The sequence below is a fragment of the Helianthus annuus genome, chromosome 13 (genome assembly GCF_002127325.2).
Source record: "Helianthus annuus cultivar XRQ/B chromosome 13, HanXRQr2.0-SUNRISE, whole genome shotgun sequence".
Lineage (NCBI taxonomy): Eukaryota > Viridiplantae > Streptophyta > Magnoliopsida > Asterales > Asteraceae > Helianthus > Helianthus annuus.
Genome location: NC_035445.2, coordinates 89,496,638 through 89,510,211, shown reverse-complemented (window position 1 = coordinate 89,510,211; position 13,574 = coordinate 89,496,638).

The following is a 13,574-nucleotide window of genomic DNA, read 5'->3' as shown; positions in this document are numbered from 1 at the left end:
TTTACAGATTATAATTCGTTTTAAAAATAAGTCAGCAAGGCTTGTCCCGAACCCAGCTAGCCTATATAATTAGACTGCATCCCTTACGGACCGTAAAGGGAAATGGCATACGGTCCGTAAGCGTGTCCAAAAAATCAGTATAAATAGCAGACATTGGCAATTGAATTCTGTGTTAGAAACGACGGCCAAAAGCTTTCTGTACGTCGAGATAACATAGTATTACTACAATTAAACACACACTGATCACGAAGTGCTGTCGCAAAACAGGGTAATAACTCGATCGCTATTACGATTCATTTTCCGACCGATCAATATATCCAATGGATGTTTAAGTGCCACCCACATTAGGGTTATACTTTGTCATTCGTCGTTAAATCGATGGATGTTTAAGTATCGCACTTTGTCGTTCGTTGTGAGAATTTGATCTCGTGAGTTATCGTAAATGCTGTATTGATCACTAACCCGGTTTTGTGTGCATTATTATTTAAATTAGGTTAACAAGGCTAAACCATATTCTGTCCGTGTTAAATCTGCAATGTGAGTCATTCTCTTTTTATCAACTGTTTTACAATACTCCAAATTATTTTTAGAATTATAATTACAGTGATTAAGTTTATGTAATCACCAAATTACAGCCAGTATGTGGGGTATTGTGCACATTACTACTGTTTTAATCACTTTAGGTGGGCGAACCTAAAATTAAGTGATATACGTCATTCATTGGGGCAGCCAATGGTGATATGACCACAGTCACAGATCCGGTCGAGTGACAAATACTGTGGGTAGTTGGTAGATATCAGAAACATATGTAAAAACTCTTAATACTGTAAATTATAATAAATGAGTCATTTTAAATAAATAGAATGATTCACTCAGTATTTCCCGCTGACAAAACCTTTTTCAAACATGTTTCAGGTGATCTATTGTAATTCAGGAAAAGTGCTGGGGAGCATTTCAAGCTTAAGAAAGTGGCTCATTATAAAATAGAGAAATATGTTTTCTAAAAATAAAGATTTCTCAGTAAAAACATGTCATTGTAAATTACCGGGATTTTATCCCGAGTTGTGAAATAAAATAATCGGGGAAAGTTTTTAGCTTTAAAAAGATCCTGTTGATAAATTTCCGCTGCTAAAATCAATTAAATAAATATCACGGGATTTCTGTCCCGCGGCTCCTGAAATGGGTCAAACCGGGTCGGGGGCCGTGACAGGTTAGGGGTCATTGGCATGTCTACCCCCCCTAAGGAAATAATTGCAATTTTACCCCTCACTGTTCACTGTTATGTCGCAACCTTACCCCCTGTTAACAGTCAACGGTAGTTTGACCTTATAGGTGAGGGTATTTTGGTAATCTTACCCAATATTTATTATTATTATTATTATTATTATTATTATTATTATTATTATTATTATTATTATTATTATTATTATTATTATTATACCTTTCTCTCTCTCTCTCTCTCTCTCTCTCTCTCACGAATACTCACCTGGGTCTCTCTCACCACATTCAACCTCCCACCATCATCTCACCTGCTGCAAGAATCTGCAAGAATGAATCGCCACCATCAGCCACCACCACCCTCACCACAATCCACAACAATCCAAACCATTTCTTGACAATTTCCCCAACTCTCCACCAAAATCCCCAATTTAACCAATCAATCAGCTTCAAACCCAAAATTGAAACCCTAGGCACAAATTTCAACTCAATCACACAAAGATTGAAACCCCTCTGCGATTGAACCAGTCCATCCCCCGTCTCTGCCACTTCTCCTCACCACCACCGTCTCTGCCGCCACTTCTCCTCACCACCACCACCACCGTCTCCGCCACTTCATCAGTTGAATCTGGGTTGAATCTACAGATGAACTTGGCATGTCTGGGTTTATGTATATGGGTTTGTTTTGTATGAAGATGTTTTTGAATCTGTTATGTTCATGTGCATATGGGTTATTATGAAGATGCTTTTTGAATCTGGGTTTGTTTTGTATGAATCTGTTATGTTCATGTGCAGATGTTTGGGTTATTAAGTCGGTTTGGGTTTATGAATCTGGGTTTTTTGAAGATTGATTATGAACAAGTCAAAGGGGATTTGTTTTGTATGAAGATTGATTATGAATCTGTGTTCATGTTCATGTGCAGATGTTTGGGTTATTAGATCTGGGTTTGTTTTGTATGAAGATGTTTGGGTTATTAGATCTGGGTTTGTTTTGTATGGGGATGTTTTGAATATGAAGAATGAACAGTGGTGGGATGATGGTGGCGGTGGTCAGAAGAGGAGAAGGAGGTGGTGGTGGTGATGAACTGATGATGATGATGATGATGATGATGATGATGATGATGATGAACCTGATGATGATGATGATGAACTTGTTTCGTTGATTTTGTGATTTGTGTTGTGGATCTGGATTTGTTGTTGTTGTTAGGGCACTTAGGGTTTGATGATTTGTGTAAATTTGATGTTGAATGAATTATGAGAGTAATTGTTTGTAGGTGATTTGTGGATCTAGAACACCTAGAATGAATGAACTGATGATGATGATGAAGATGAAGAAGAATGAACTGATGATGATGAACTTGATTCTTGATTTTTTATATAATTTTAATAAGACAGGGGTAAAAACGACTTTTCACACATTATAACAGTCAGAACAAACGTTGACTTAACAGAATCTGTTAACAGGGGGTAAGGTTGCGACATAACAGTGAACAGTGGGGGGTAAAATTGCAATTATTTCCTTAGGGGGATAAACATGCCAATGACCCCTAACCTCACGGGGTAAAATTGCAGTTTACTCTAATTTATATTACATTTTTAGCAACTTTTTAAATTTCAAAACATATTTGAATAATGTGTGAGAAGTAGGATATCATACCGAAATCAGAACATTAGCAAAACATAATTCATTACAATTTAGCACATCATAATAATATCATTCAAAAACAAAATATCATACACAAAAGTTATAGTTACCCGAATTTCAAGTAACTCATATACAGAAAGGTAAACTATCCATACAATTAAAACTATAAGGGTGGGTGGGGTGTAGTTGGTAACCACAATCCGGGTACTTATACCCGATTGGTTACACTGTTGCCAATCAATCGGATAGGGAATTTTTTTTGACTAGTTACCAATTGATTGAGAATGTTGATTGTATGTGTTTGTGACCATTGGGGTTGCTAGTGTTGCGGGTATTGATTGCGGGGGTCGGGGTGGCACCGGGATAGTGTTAATTGACGGGTGCCCTTTGGGAAGATGAGGTGTAGAAAATTGATTTGGTGGTGAAGGGGTTGATGTGGGTTCTATCAATCCCGAACTGTCACCTCACTCTTACCCTAAACTGCCCTAAAACACCTTTATAGGTGGCAACAGGGCCTGACCCATTTACTCTACTCTCTATCTCTATTCTCAATCTTTCTTTTACACTACCGTAAAATCATACGGTGTGGGCTAGCGCCCTTCACCAACTAAGCAAGCAAGATGACGCCTCCAACAACGCTGCAATGGCGCCATCGATCACTTCGTTGTCTGGTTAGCGAGCGTCAAAACGTGAGAAATTGGAAAGTTTATGAATTTGACCGTTAAGCAATGATCATTTAAAAAAACAAGCCTTATATATAACACTTATCATTCAATCAGATCACATACAACCCAATCACAACTCACAAAACATTCTAAACCCTGATACATTTAAATTCTCTCTACTTTGTTGTTTAATTTTAATTAAAAAATGATTTAAATATAGAGCAAAATTAAAATAAAATTAATGATCGATTAACGACGACAGAGACTTTATCACATTGCATGACAGTTAACAATAAAATTCTCTCCTGAGTTGTCATCTACGTGACACTGATGTAACGTGTATCTCACATCACCCAGCCTAAAAAGTAACTACTACCCAAATTCACTACCCGGTTTAGATAGTCAAATAAGCGACAGCAGCGTACCCGATTTGGGTACCCTACGCGAAACCCACCACCCAAGAAGACCCCTTCCTCCTTAAGATGACCTTTAACCCTTAAGCTATAATTTGGTCAATGCAGTTTGAGAAAAGAATCTAATTTCTAACTATAATAACATACAATATAAAATTTTTTAAAATATTTCTATTCAAATAACATGAGGAAACATGACTCGATATATATATTAAAAAAACTACTATATTTTATTAACCGTTGTTCGTTTATGACTTTGCTAATATAGTAAGATGCCTTTACATGTTATCCAGCTTTATTATGTATAGACAAGTTTAGCATGTGTTTAGGCATCTCATGTTATATTTTCGATAACCTTTTAATATAATATCTCTGTAATTATATTATAAAGATTTCATCTTTGTATTCCTGTTAATTATATGATTTGTTTTAGTTACAATCAAATTAAATAAAATAAAAATATCATTATTCATTAGTAGTATTTACTAGGCTGAAGGCAGATAAGGGCATGTCTAGTTTGTGCATCTTTATGTAAAGAAAACAATTAACTACATGGCGTTTTCTTTTATCGCGTAGTTAACCCCTTTCAACTTGTTTTGATTAGGGGATTTGGGTGGTATTGGGGTTACCGAGATGGACGGCACTGGGTGGTGGACGGTTGTGGTGATGGACGGCACTGGGTGGTGGACGGTTGTGGTGATGGACGGTGGTGGGTGGTGGACGGTGGTGGTGCATAGGTCTGTAAACGACCGAACGTTAATGAACTGTTCGTGAACTTGTTCGGCGGAAAGTTCGTTTGTGTTCGTTTATTTAATAAACGAACGAACACGAACAAAATATTTTGTTCGTTTAATTAAATGAATGAACATGAACACACCTTGTGTTCGTTCATTAACGTTCGTTTATGTTTTAGTAAATACATAAATAGTTATATTTATATGAATATTAGCTTTTCTAACTACTTATATAAATATTACTAATTAGTAATTAAGTTTTCTAGTAAACAAATGAATTTTTAATTTTTTCTTAGATCATAATTGATCACTTACTTAATATTTATATAAAATCCTATTTAATTTTAGCATCTATGAACCCAAATTCAAATGTGTTTTCGGATAAACTGTAATATATTAGACTTGTTTGTTTGTGTTCACTAATGTTAAATTGTGTTTGTTTATGTTTGTTCAATTACGTTCATTTGTGTTCGTTTATGTTTGTTCAATCATGTTAATTTATGTTTGTTTATGTTCGTGAACTGTTCATTTAGGCTTTAAACGAATGAACATAAACTAACGAACATAAACGAACACGAACATGCCCGATTTCTTAATGAACAAACACGAACAAAAAAATGTGTTCGATTATATGTTTGTGTTCGTATTCGGTTAAAGTTAAATGAACGAACACGAACATGTTCGGTTCCTTTACAGGCCTAGTGGTGCACGGTGGACGGTGGTGGTGGTGGTGGTGATGGACGGTGGTGGACGGTAGTGGTGGTGGTGATGGACGGTGGTGGACGGTAGTGGTGGTGTTTAACCCTCTGCAGACTTTAAAAGATCTGAGAAGTAGCTAAGCCAAGTCTGCACCAAGAAGAGCTCACGCAGACGTTTTTTATTGAAACGTCTTCGGAAAAACAAGCAGTCTGCGCGTGGCAATGTCTGCACATGGTCTATGCGATGCAGACAGAAGAGCCTGCGCAGGGCTTTTCAGAAAAAAACAAACATCACCTAAATAAACCTCCCTCCTCTCACATACTTACGGGTGGAGCCCGTATAGGACCGGTACTTTTCCTTTTAAGAGGGGTATAATTACTAATTAGGGGGTGGATTTACATTTCAAATGACTTTTATGTGTTCTAGTGTGAAAGAATGTTTATCTAATAACATGTATGTTTTTAAATCGTTTTCCTTACCATTTTAATATGATAGAAACCTATATGGACGTTAGGTTTTATTGCCTAACACCTTATTTGTGTTTTTGACGAATATCCAACTAACTAGGTAGGGTTGAATATTGAATATGGGGTGAGACGAATGGCCTGGTCTATTCCCACACCCCTTAAGTCTATTTTCACACCCCATGTGCTGCTCTTTGGCTTGAGAGCAGCGCATAGGTACTAGTAGATGTGTACAAATCGGTTTTTTTTTTAAAACCGGTTACGGTTATTCATCGGACCGGTTTTTTTCATTCAAAACAAAAACCGGTTTTTTTAATAACCGGTTTCGGTTACTAACCGGTTTTTCAAGTCCAAAACAGTAACCGGTTGGGACCGGTAAAACCGGTTTTAACCGGTTTTCTTAAAACCGATTTCGGTTATTAACCGGTTTTTCGGATCAATAATACTAACCGGTCACCAACCGGCGGTTCGGTTATAAAACCGGACCGGTTATAAAAAAACCGGTTAAAAAAAACCGGTTTCAGTTTTTTTCCGGTTTCGGTTCTAAAACCGGTTTTTTTATACACCTCTAGGTACTAGTCAACGACCAGCGACTGACACACGTCAGTCTTTGTCTGTTAACAGGACCTATATGCTGCTCTTAGGCCAAAGAGCAGCGCATGGGCATGTGATGTTTTGTTTAGATAACCTAGCCTGTAAATGGACGATTATAAGTTTAAGACTTAATATTATGTGTTTTTTGTTTATGAATATCTTCTTTGATCATCCCATTATGTTGAAAGCTAATTTTGGGAATGACAAGTGAGAAGTGTGAGAAATAATTTGGGAATGACAAGTGTCCGTTATCTTAATTACTTCAAAAGGGTATATTAGTAATTGTCCATTCTTATCAATTATTTGATTTCCAAAGATAACTGCCAAAAATATCAGGCGATATATTAGGGATGTGATTCGAATTCGATTTGTTCTATACATTTAATTGTTTACGGTAAGTTCTTGTTGTAGTGTTATATTCCCCAGTCAATAGTGTTATATTATGTACAGGTATCTTTAATCTCATTTTCATAGTGTTTTATCCCCATCAATAGTGTTTTATTCTGTATAGTGTCTTACAGTAAACAAATAGTGTTATATCTTTCTATAGTGTTTTATCATATAATATACTGTTCATTTTCATAGTGTTTTATCCTCATCAATAGTGTTTTATTCTGTATAGTGTCTTACAGTAAACAGATAGTGTTATATCTTCCTATAGTGTTTTATCATGTAATATACTGTTCCTTTTCATAGTGTTTTATCCCCCATCAACAGTGTTTTATTTATGTATAGTGTCTTACAGTAAACAGATAGTGTTATATCTTCCTATAGTGTTTTATCATGTAATATACTGTTCTTTAAGTGTTATAAAAAGTTGTTGTGAAGGAAATCGAAGAATTTATTTCAGTACGAGAAATTCGCTGATTTTTTAGGAGATTTATGGGGGTTTTGAAACAGTTACCATAAATTCGCTGATTTATAGGAGATTGATGGGGATTTTGAAACGGTTACCATATTTGAAACGTTGGAAAAGTCACTATTGCCCTTTAATTTTACATAAGGTCCTTCTAATTAAAACACAATTCAGCACGTGTTCGTCCCATTCGCTTTCGATACTTTTGGCGCTCTCGCCCCTGACGCGGTGCAGTTCCTCAAGCGGGTTCAGCATGTGGTAAGCAGTAACACCGCGCATGTTAAGGGGCATAATTTTGTGTTTAGCAGGGTAGGGTTTGCTATTCAGAAGGGGGTAGCGGCGCAACTTGTTGCTCGTCTACCTGCCATTAGTCTGTAATCGTCTCTATTTTTATGATTCGATTTTATACCCTATTGATCTCAACCATTAGATCAAATATCCAATGGTTTAAAACACTTCTTACCCTTCTCTCATTTTAGACACTTTTTACCATATCCCTACCCTATCATGCAATATGTTTTATTAATAAATATTCCGCTTATTTTGTTGTGTTTTTTTTAAGTTGTATATTTGACTTATTATGTTATTGTTTTATAAATTTTTAACCGATCTTATTGTTACATTGGTTTTATATTATCTATTATTTTAACAATTTATAAAACTTCAGTTTTATTAAATTACACAAGCATGTTTAATTTAAACATCGTATAATATGGTGTGAAAGAAACATTCGAAAAATTTACAAACATTGCAAATATTGCAAACAAACATTGTATAAATAAAAGATCAACTGTTAAATATATAATCAGTTTGTACAAATAAAAACTAAACTAACATAGGCTAGTCATCCTCCCCTGACGGTGGTGACTATGGCAGTGGAAGCTCCCCAAATCCCGCGGTCCCCCAATCTGTGCCTTGTCAGTTGTTTTTTAATTGTCACTTTTGTTTTTATCGAGTTAAAACCCTAAAACCCTAAGCTATGGATGTTTGAATATCATGGCCCGAGACGAATAGAGGTAAATCACTACATTACCATGTTCAAGGGATAAAGACAGTTTGAAATAAAAAAAAAAAGACAATTATTATATTTTAATACCATTTATATTTGGTTTTGGATTTACTGACACAAATATCTTGTTGTTTGAGTTTACCATATTGTTTCCTTTCGAGTTTCGAGTGAAATTCATCTGTTAGTTTAATGGTATCTTTTGTGATAAAATCATATAGGTACATATAGTAACTAGTAGTTATGATTCAAATTTAAAATAACATACACGGAAAATAACATAATGCGTCATAGCCACAAAAATATTAGTTTTGACATCCATACTCTTATTTTCTTTTTTCGTTTATACTATCTTGATTTACTAAGGGATTATTTACCAATGGGTAACGACTATGGGCTATGGTGTTTTATAAGCTTATCCAGTTAGTCCGGTCTTAGTGTTAAATATCAGCCGGTCAACAAAGAAACAAGACAAGGTTTTGTGTGATTTTGTTTAATTACTCAATACCGGTTAGTTTATATATATACTAGGTTAGTATTCCGTGTATTACACGGATTGAATTGATCTAATTTTATATATTAAATAATAAAAAGTTATATCTTTATGAACTCTGTATATTGTACGGGTTAAATAAATGTAATTTTATATATCAAATAATAAAACAGTTATATCTTTAAAAACCATGTATATTAAACAAATTAAATAAATGTAATTTTGTATACTAAGTACTAAAAACGTCGTATCTTTAAAAAAACCCGTGTATAATCGAGTTGAATAAATCTACCAAATAATAAAAAAAACATCATTAAAAACCCGTATATTACACGTGTTGAATTAGGGGTGTTCAAAAAACTCGTGGCTTGCAGCTCGCTCGAAACTCGCTCGAAAAAAGCTCGAAGAAAACTAGAAAGCTCGGTCTGGCTCGGCTCGTGAGCTGGCTCGACAAGGTTTACATGTAACATTTTTTTGTCCCACATCGCTTAGAGAACAAAAACTAAGGGAGTATCTCCCTTATAAAAGAAGGTAAAGACAATGTACAAAGTAAATTAACTATTTATAATTGCATGTTTAGTCATATGGTTAAAATTAAATGGTAATTATGGTTGTTAGTCTATGAAGAAATTCGTTTTTAAGGGCTTTGTAAGTAGTAAATTTTGCACTTCTTTGTTAGTTCGAGCCGAGCTAGCTCGAATTCTAATCGAGTCGAGCTCGAGCCGAGCCAGCTCGAATCGAGTTCGAGCCAAGCTCAAGCGGGCTCTAGCTCGGCTTGTTTACAGCCCTATGTTGAATAGATCTAAAAAAGAGTTATATATTTTAAAACCATGTTTATTACACAAATTAAATAAATGTAACTTTATATATTAAATACTAAAAACGTCGTATCTTTAGAAAAACCCGTGTATAGTCGGGTTGAAAAATCTACCAAATAATAAAAAAATTATATCCTAAATAAATATAATTTTGTATATTAAATACTAAAAACGTCGTATCTTTAAAAAACCCGTGTATAGTCTGGTTGAAAAATCTACAAAATAAAAAAATTATATCCTTAAAAACCCCGCGTTTTACACGAGTTGAATAAATATAATTTTGTATACCAAATAATAAAAAAGTTATATTTTTAATAAATTAGGATAACATTTAATATTAATTTATTATTTATATATTTGATATAATATAAGTAGATAAGAGATGTATTTGTTTTAAAAATATATTAAATTAACAATTTAGATTTGATGATAATATTTTATTAAAATATGATAAGATTTAATATTAAATATAGATTTGAGGATACTTTCGATGAATGACACGTGTTCAAAAGTTGGTTTCTTTTATTATAGTATTTAGATTTAGATATATATATTTTTTTGAAAGGTAAAACTTTATTAACAACAAACGACGACCCAAGTCGGGCCGACGTAACAAGCAAATATTACATATTTACAAACGAGACCCAATCTTTCCGGTCTATCCCTTTATGTTTCGATCGTTTTGAATACCATAAAAAACTCAAGACCTTTATTTCACTTAAAATTCCTTCTATTTTAACCGGAACGTTGGAGAACTTAAGCATATTCCTGGCGCGCCATATACTCCAGCAAGAAACCATAATTATACCTTGTATCGCCTCTTTTTTCTTCTCCGAAACAGCAAGTCCGCCATAAATAGAGAGCAGATCCTGAATCGAAAAAGCGAAAATGTGCGGGATTTTACACCAAGCAGTAACTCCATTCCAGACCGAAGAAGCGATGAAGCAAGCTATGAAGAGATGATTAACAGACTCGACATCCGAATTACAAACCTGACAATTCGGATCAATCACACCAGTATTCCGCATCAAAAGGGTTTCGGCAGTAGGTAACCTGTTTAAATTCAGCCTCCAGACGTGAATATTGACTTTGGATGGTAACCACCTGCACCATTCAAGGACCGGACCATTAACAGGAGCGCGATCTTCTTTCAGCAATCTTTTAAACTCCTTAACCGAGAAGCAGCCGTCCGGATCAGATGACCACTTCCATTTGTCCGATCCAATACCAAACTGCACTCCCGAAATCGCAGCAACCAACTGATCGAAATTATACCTCAAAACATCAGTAGACAGAGCCGATGTCCAGTTCCAGCTAAGAACCACTTCTCCATTTTGAGTTTTAACTCTATCAGCCACTGAAACTTTTTTGACAGATTCAACTCTAAACAGATCCGGAAAAACTGTTTTGAGTGGCTAATCAAACAACCAACAATCCAACCAAAAAGCGACGTCTAATCCGTTTCCGATACTACCTTTCAAAAAATTCCTTAAAGGCTGACCATTCACCTTAGTGTTAATAAAAACTTTAGCAATATTCGTCCACACACCGGGCAATGATTTTTTATAAGGAATGCATTCCCATCCTCTCCTATTCGAATGGAGAGCACCGATATTTTTTTTCCATAGATTATCACCTTCATTCTTGAATCTCCATCCCCATTTAGCCAGAAGAGACGTATTAACCAAATCTAGTTTATTTAATCCCAAACCTCCGTATTTAATATGGTGAGTGAACGTATCCCAAGCGACCCAATGCATCTTTCTATCTTCCGACGATCCTCCCCATAAAAACCTTTTAATCAACGATTCCAGATCTGAAATAGCCTTCTTAGGGGCTTTATAAAGAGAAAAATAGAATGTCAGAAGGCTTTCAAGCACGGATTTTATTAACACCACCCTTCCCCCAATCGAGAGAAGTTGAGACTTCCACTTAGAAAGGCGTGCCCGAAAAATCTCCATAACTGGGTGCCAATTAGATATCCTATTCATGTTGGCTCCAACTTTAAGACCGAGATATTTGAAAGGAGGACAATCCGGTTTACACCCCACCACATTAGCCATCTCCCCAATTTCTTCCATATCCACTCCAATCCCATAAAGATTGGATTTGTCGAGATTGATCTTCAAACCTGAACAAAGATAGAAAACACGAAGAATTCTCACTATATTAGCAATCTCCGCTCTTGACCATTCTCCCATCACAATAGCATCGTCCGCGTAGAGAAGATGAGAAATAATCGGCCCGTCATTAGGGGTAGGAATCCCACTAATGATCTCGGCCTCTAAGGCTTTGCTAATCATGCATGACCACGCCTCCATAACCACCAAGAAAAGAAACGGGGAAAGCGGATCGCCTTGTCTCATGCCTTTCTCACACCTAAATGTGAATGTAGGGGAGCCGTTAACAAAGACAGAAGAATTTGCCGATTTAAGAACTCCCGAAATCCAAGAAACCCACTTGTTATGAAATCCCATTTGGGAAAGAATATTCCCAACGAATTCCCAACTCACATTGTCGTAAGCCTTCTAAAAATCTATTTTTAATAAGAACGCCTTGGACTTCTTCTTTTTTTTATCCAAGAGATCAATTCGTTAACTATAAGCGGACCATCCAATATGAATCTCCCTTTGAGAAAAGCCGATTGCAAGTCAGAAATAACTTCATCCAGAATCATCCTCATACGATTGGCAAGAACCTTCGAAATCACCTTGCTAATCACTCCCACCAAATTAATTGGCCTATAGTTGTTTAAAGACACCGGATCATTAATCTTAGGAATCAAATCAATAAAAGAAGACCCACTTCTTAGGTTGATAGAACCGTTGTTGTAAAACGAGTCGAAAATCTTAATAAAGTCTTCCTTAAACAAATTCCAAAAATGTTTGATAAATTTAAGATTCATCCCATCCGATCCCGGAGCTCTCTCATCCCCACAATAAAAAACCGCCTCCCTTATTTCTCGTTCGCTAAACGGCTCGATTAAAAAGTTCCGATTCGCCTCCGAAATCTTCTTAATATTTTGCCACACCAAACCCGGCCTATTGACTACATGTTCTTTAAACTTTTCCCGGAAGAACGATAAAATCTGTTTCTTAATAAGCTTAGGTTTAGAACACCACACTCCGTTAATGTTAAGACCATGAATCGTATTAACCGTTTTTCTATTGTTCACCAACGCATGAAAAATTTTGAATTCTCATCCCCCTCTAAGGCGCACTTCGAACGCGATCTCCGTTTAAGGTCAGTACTCTTCCTAAAATCCGAATAAGTTATAATCAAACCAACACCGAATAATTTCCAATTTTAGTACGCCAAGGTTTCAAAAAATTCGTTCTCTAGTCGACCACCAAATGTGGTAAATTCCTTTTTTACATTTTAGTAAATAAAAAAAAGAGTAAATTGCTAAAATCGTCCATGAGATTTAGACATGTTTGTCATTTTCATCCAAAACAATTTTTTTATACTAAATAATTCTTCACTTTTGAGATTTTTTGCCATTTTCATCCAAAAGTCTAATTTGCTTTATTTTTTCTGTCAAATATTTGGATGGAAATGGCAAAAAAATCCCAAATATCAGGACGATTTTAACAAAAAAAAAGTTAGACATTTGGATGAAAATAACAAAAAAATACCAAAAGTGAAGGGCAATATAGTACAAAAAAGTTGTTTTGGATGATTTAGGCAATTTACTCTAAATAATACTAAAAGATTGGGTCGTAAGTTAGACCATATGGTGTGGTTTGCTTCATCCCCAAAGGGACTACCCGCTACGTAGACGTCACCTCATCATGGGTGGAGGACCTCCCCTTAGACCATGCGTAATAGGCATTATAGGGGCATGAAAGAGTTTAATAAAGCCCCTAGCACCATCCCCTTGGGCATTATAGGGGCATGAAAAGGGAGGGGCATTTCTAGAATAATGCTCAAAGAAGAGGAAAAAATGGTAAGTATTAAATGAAATGAGCA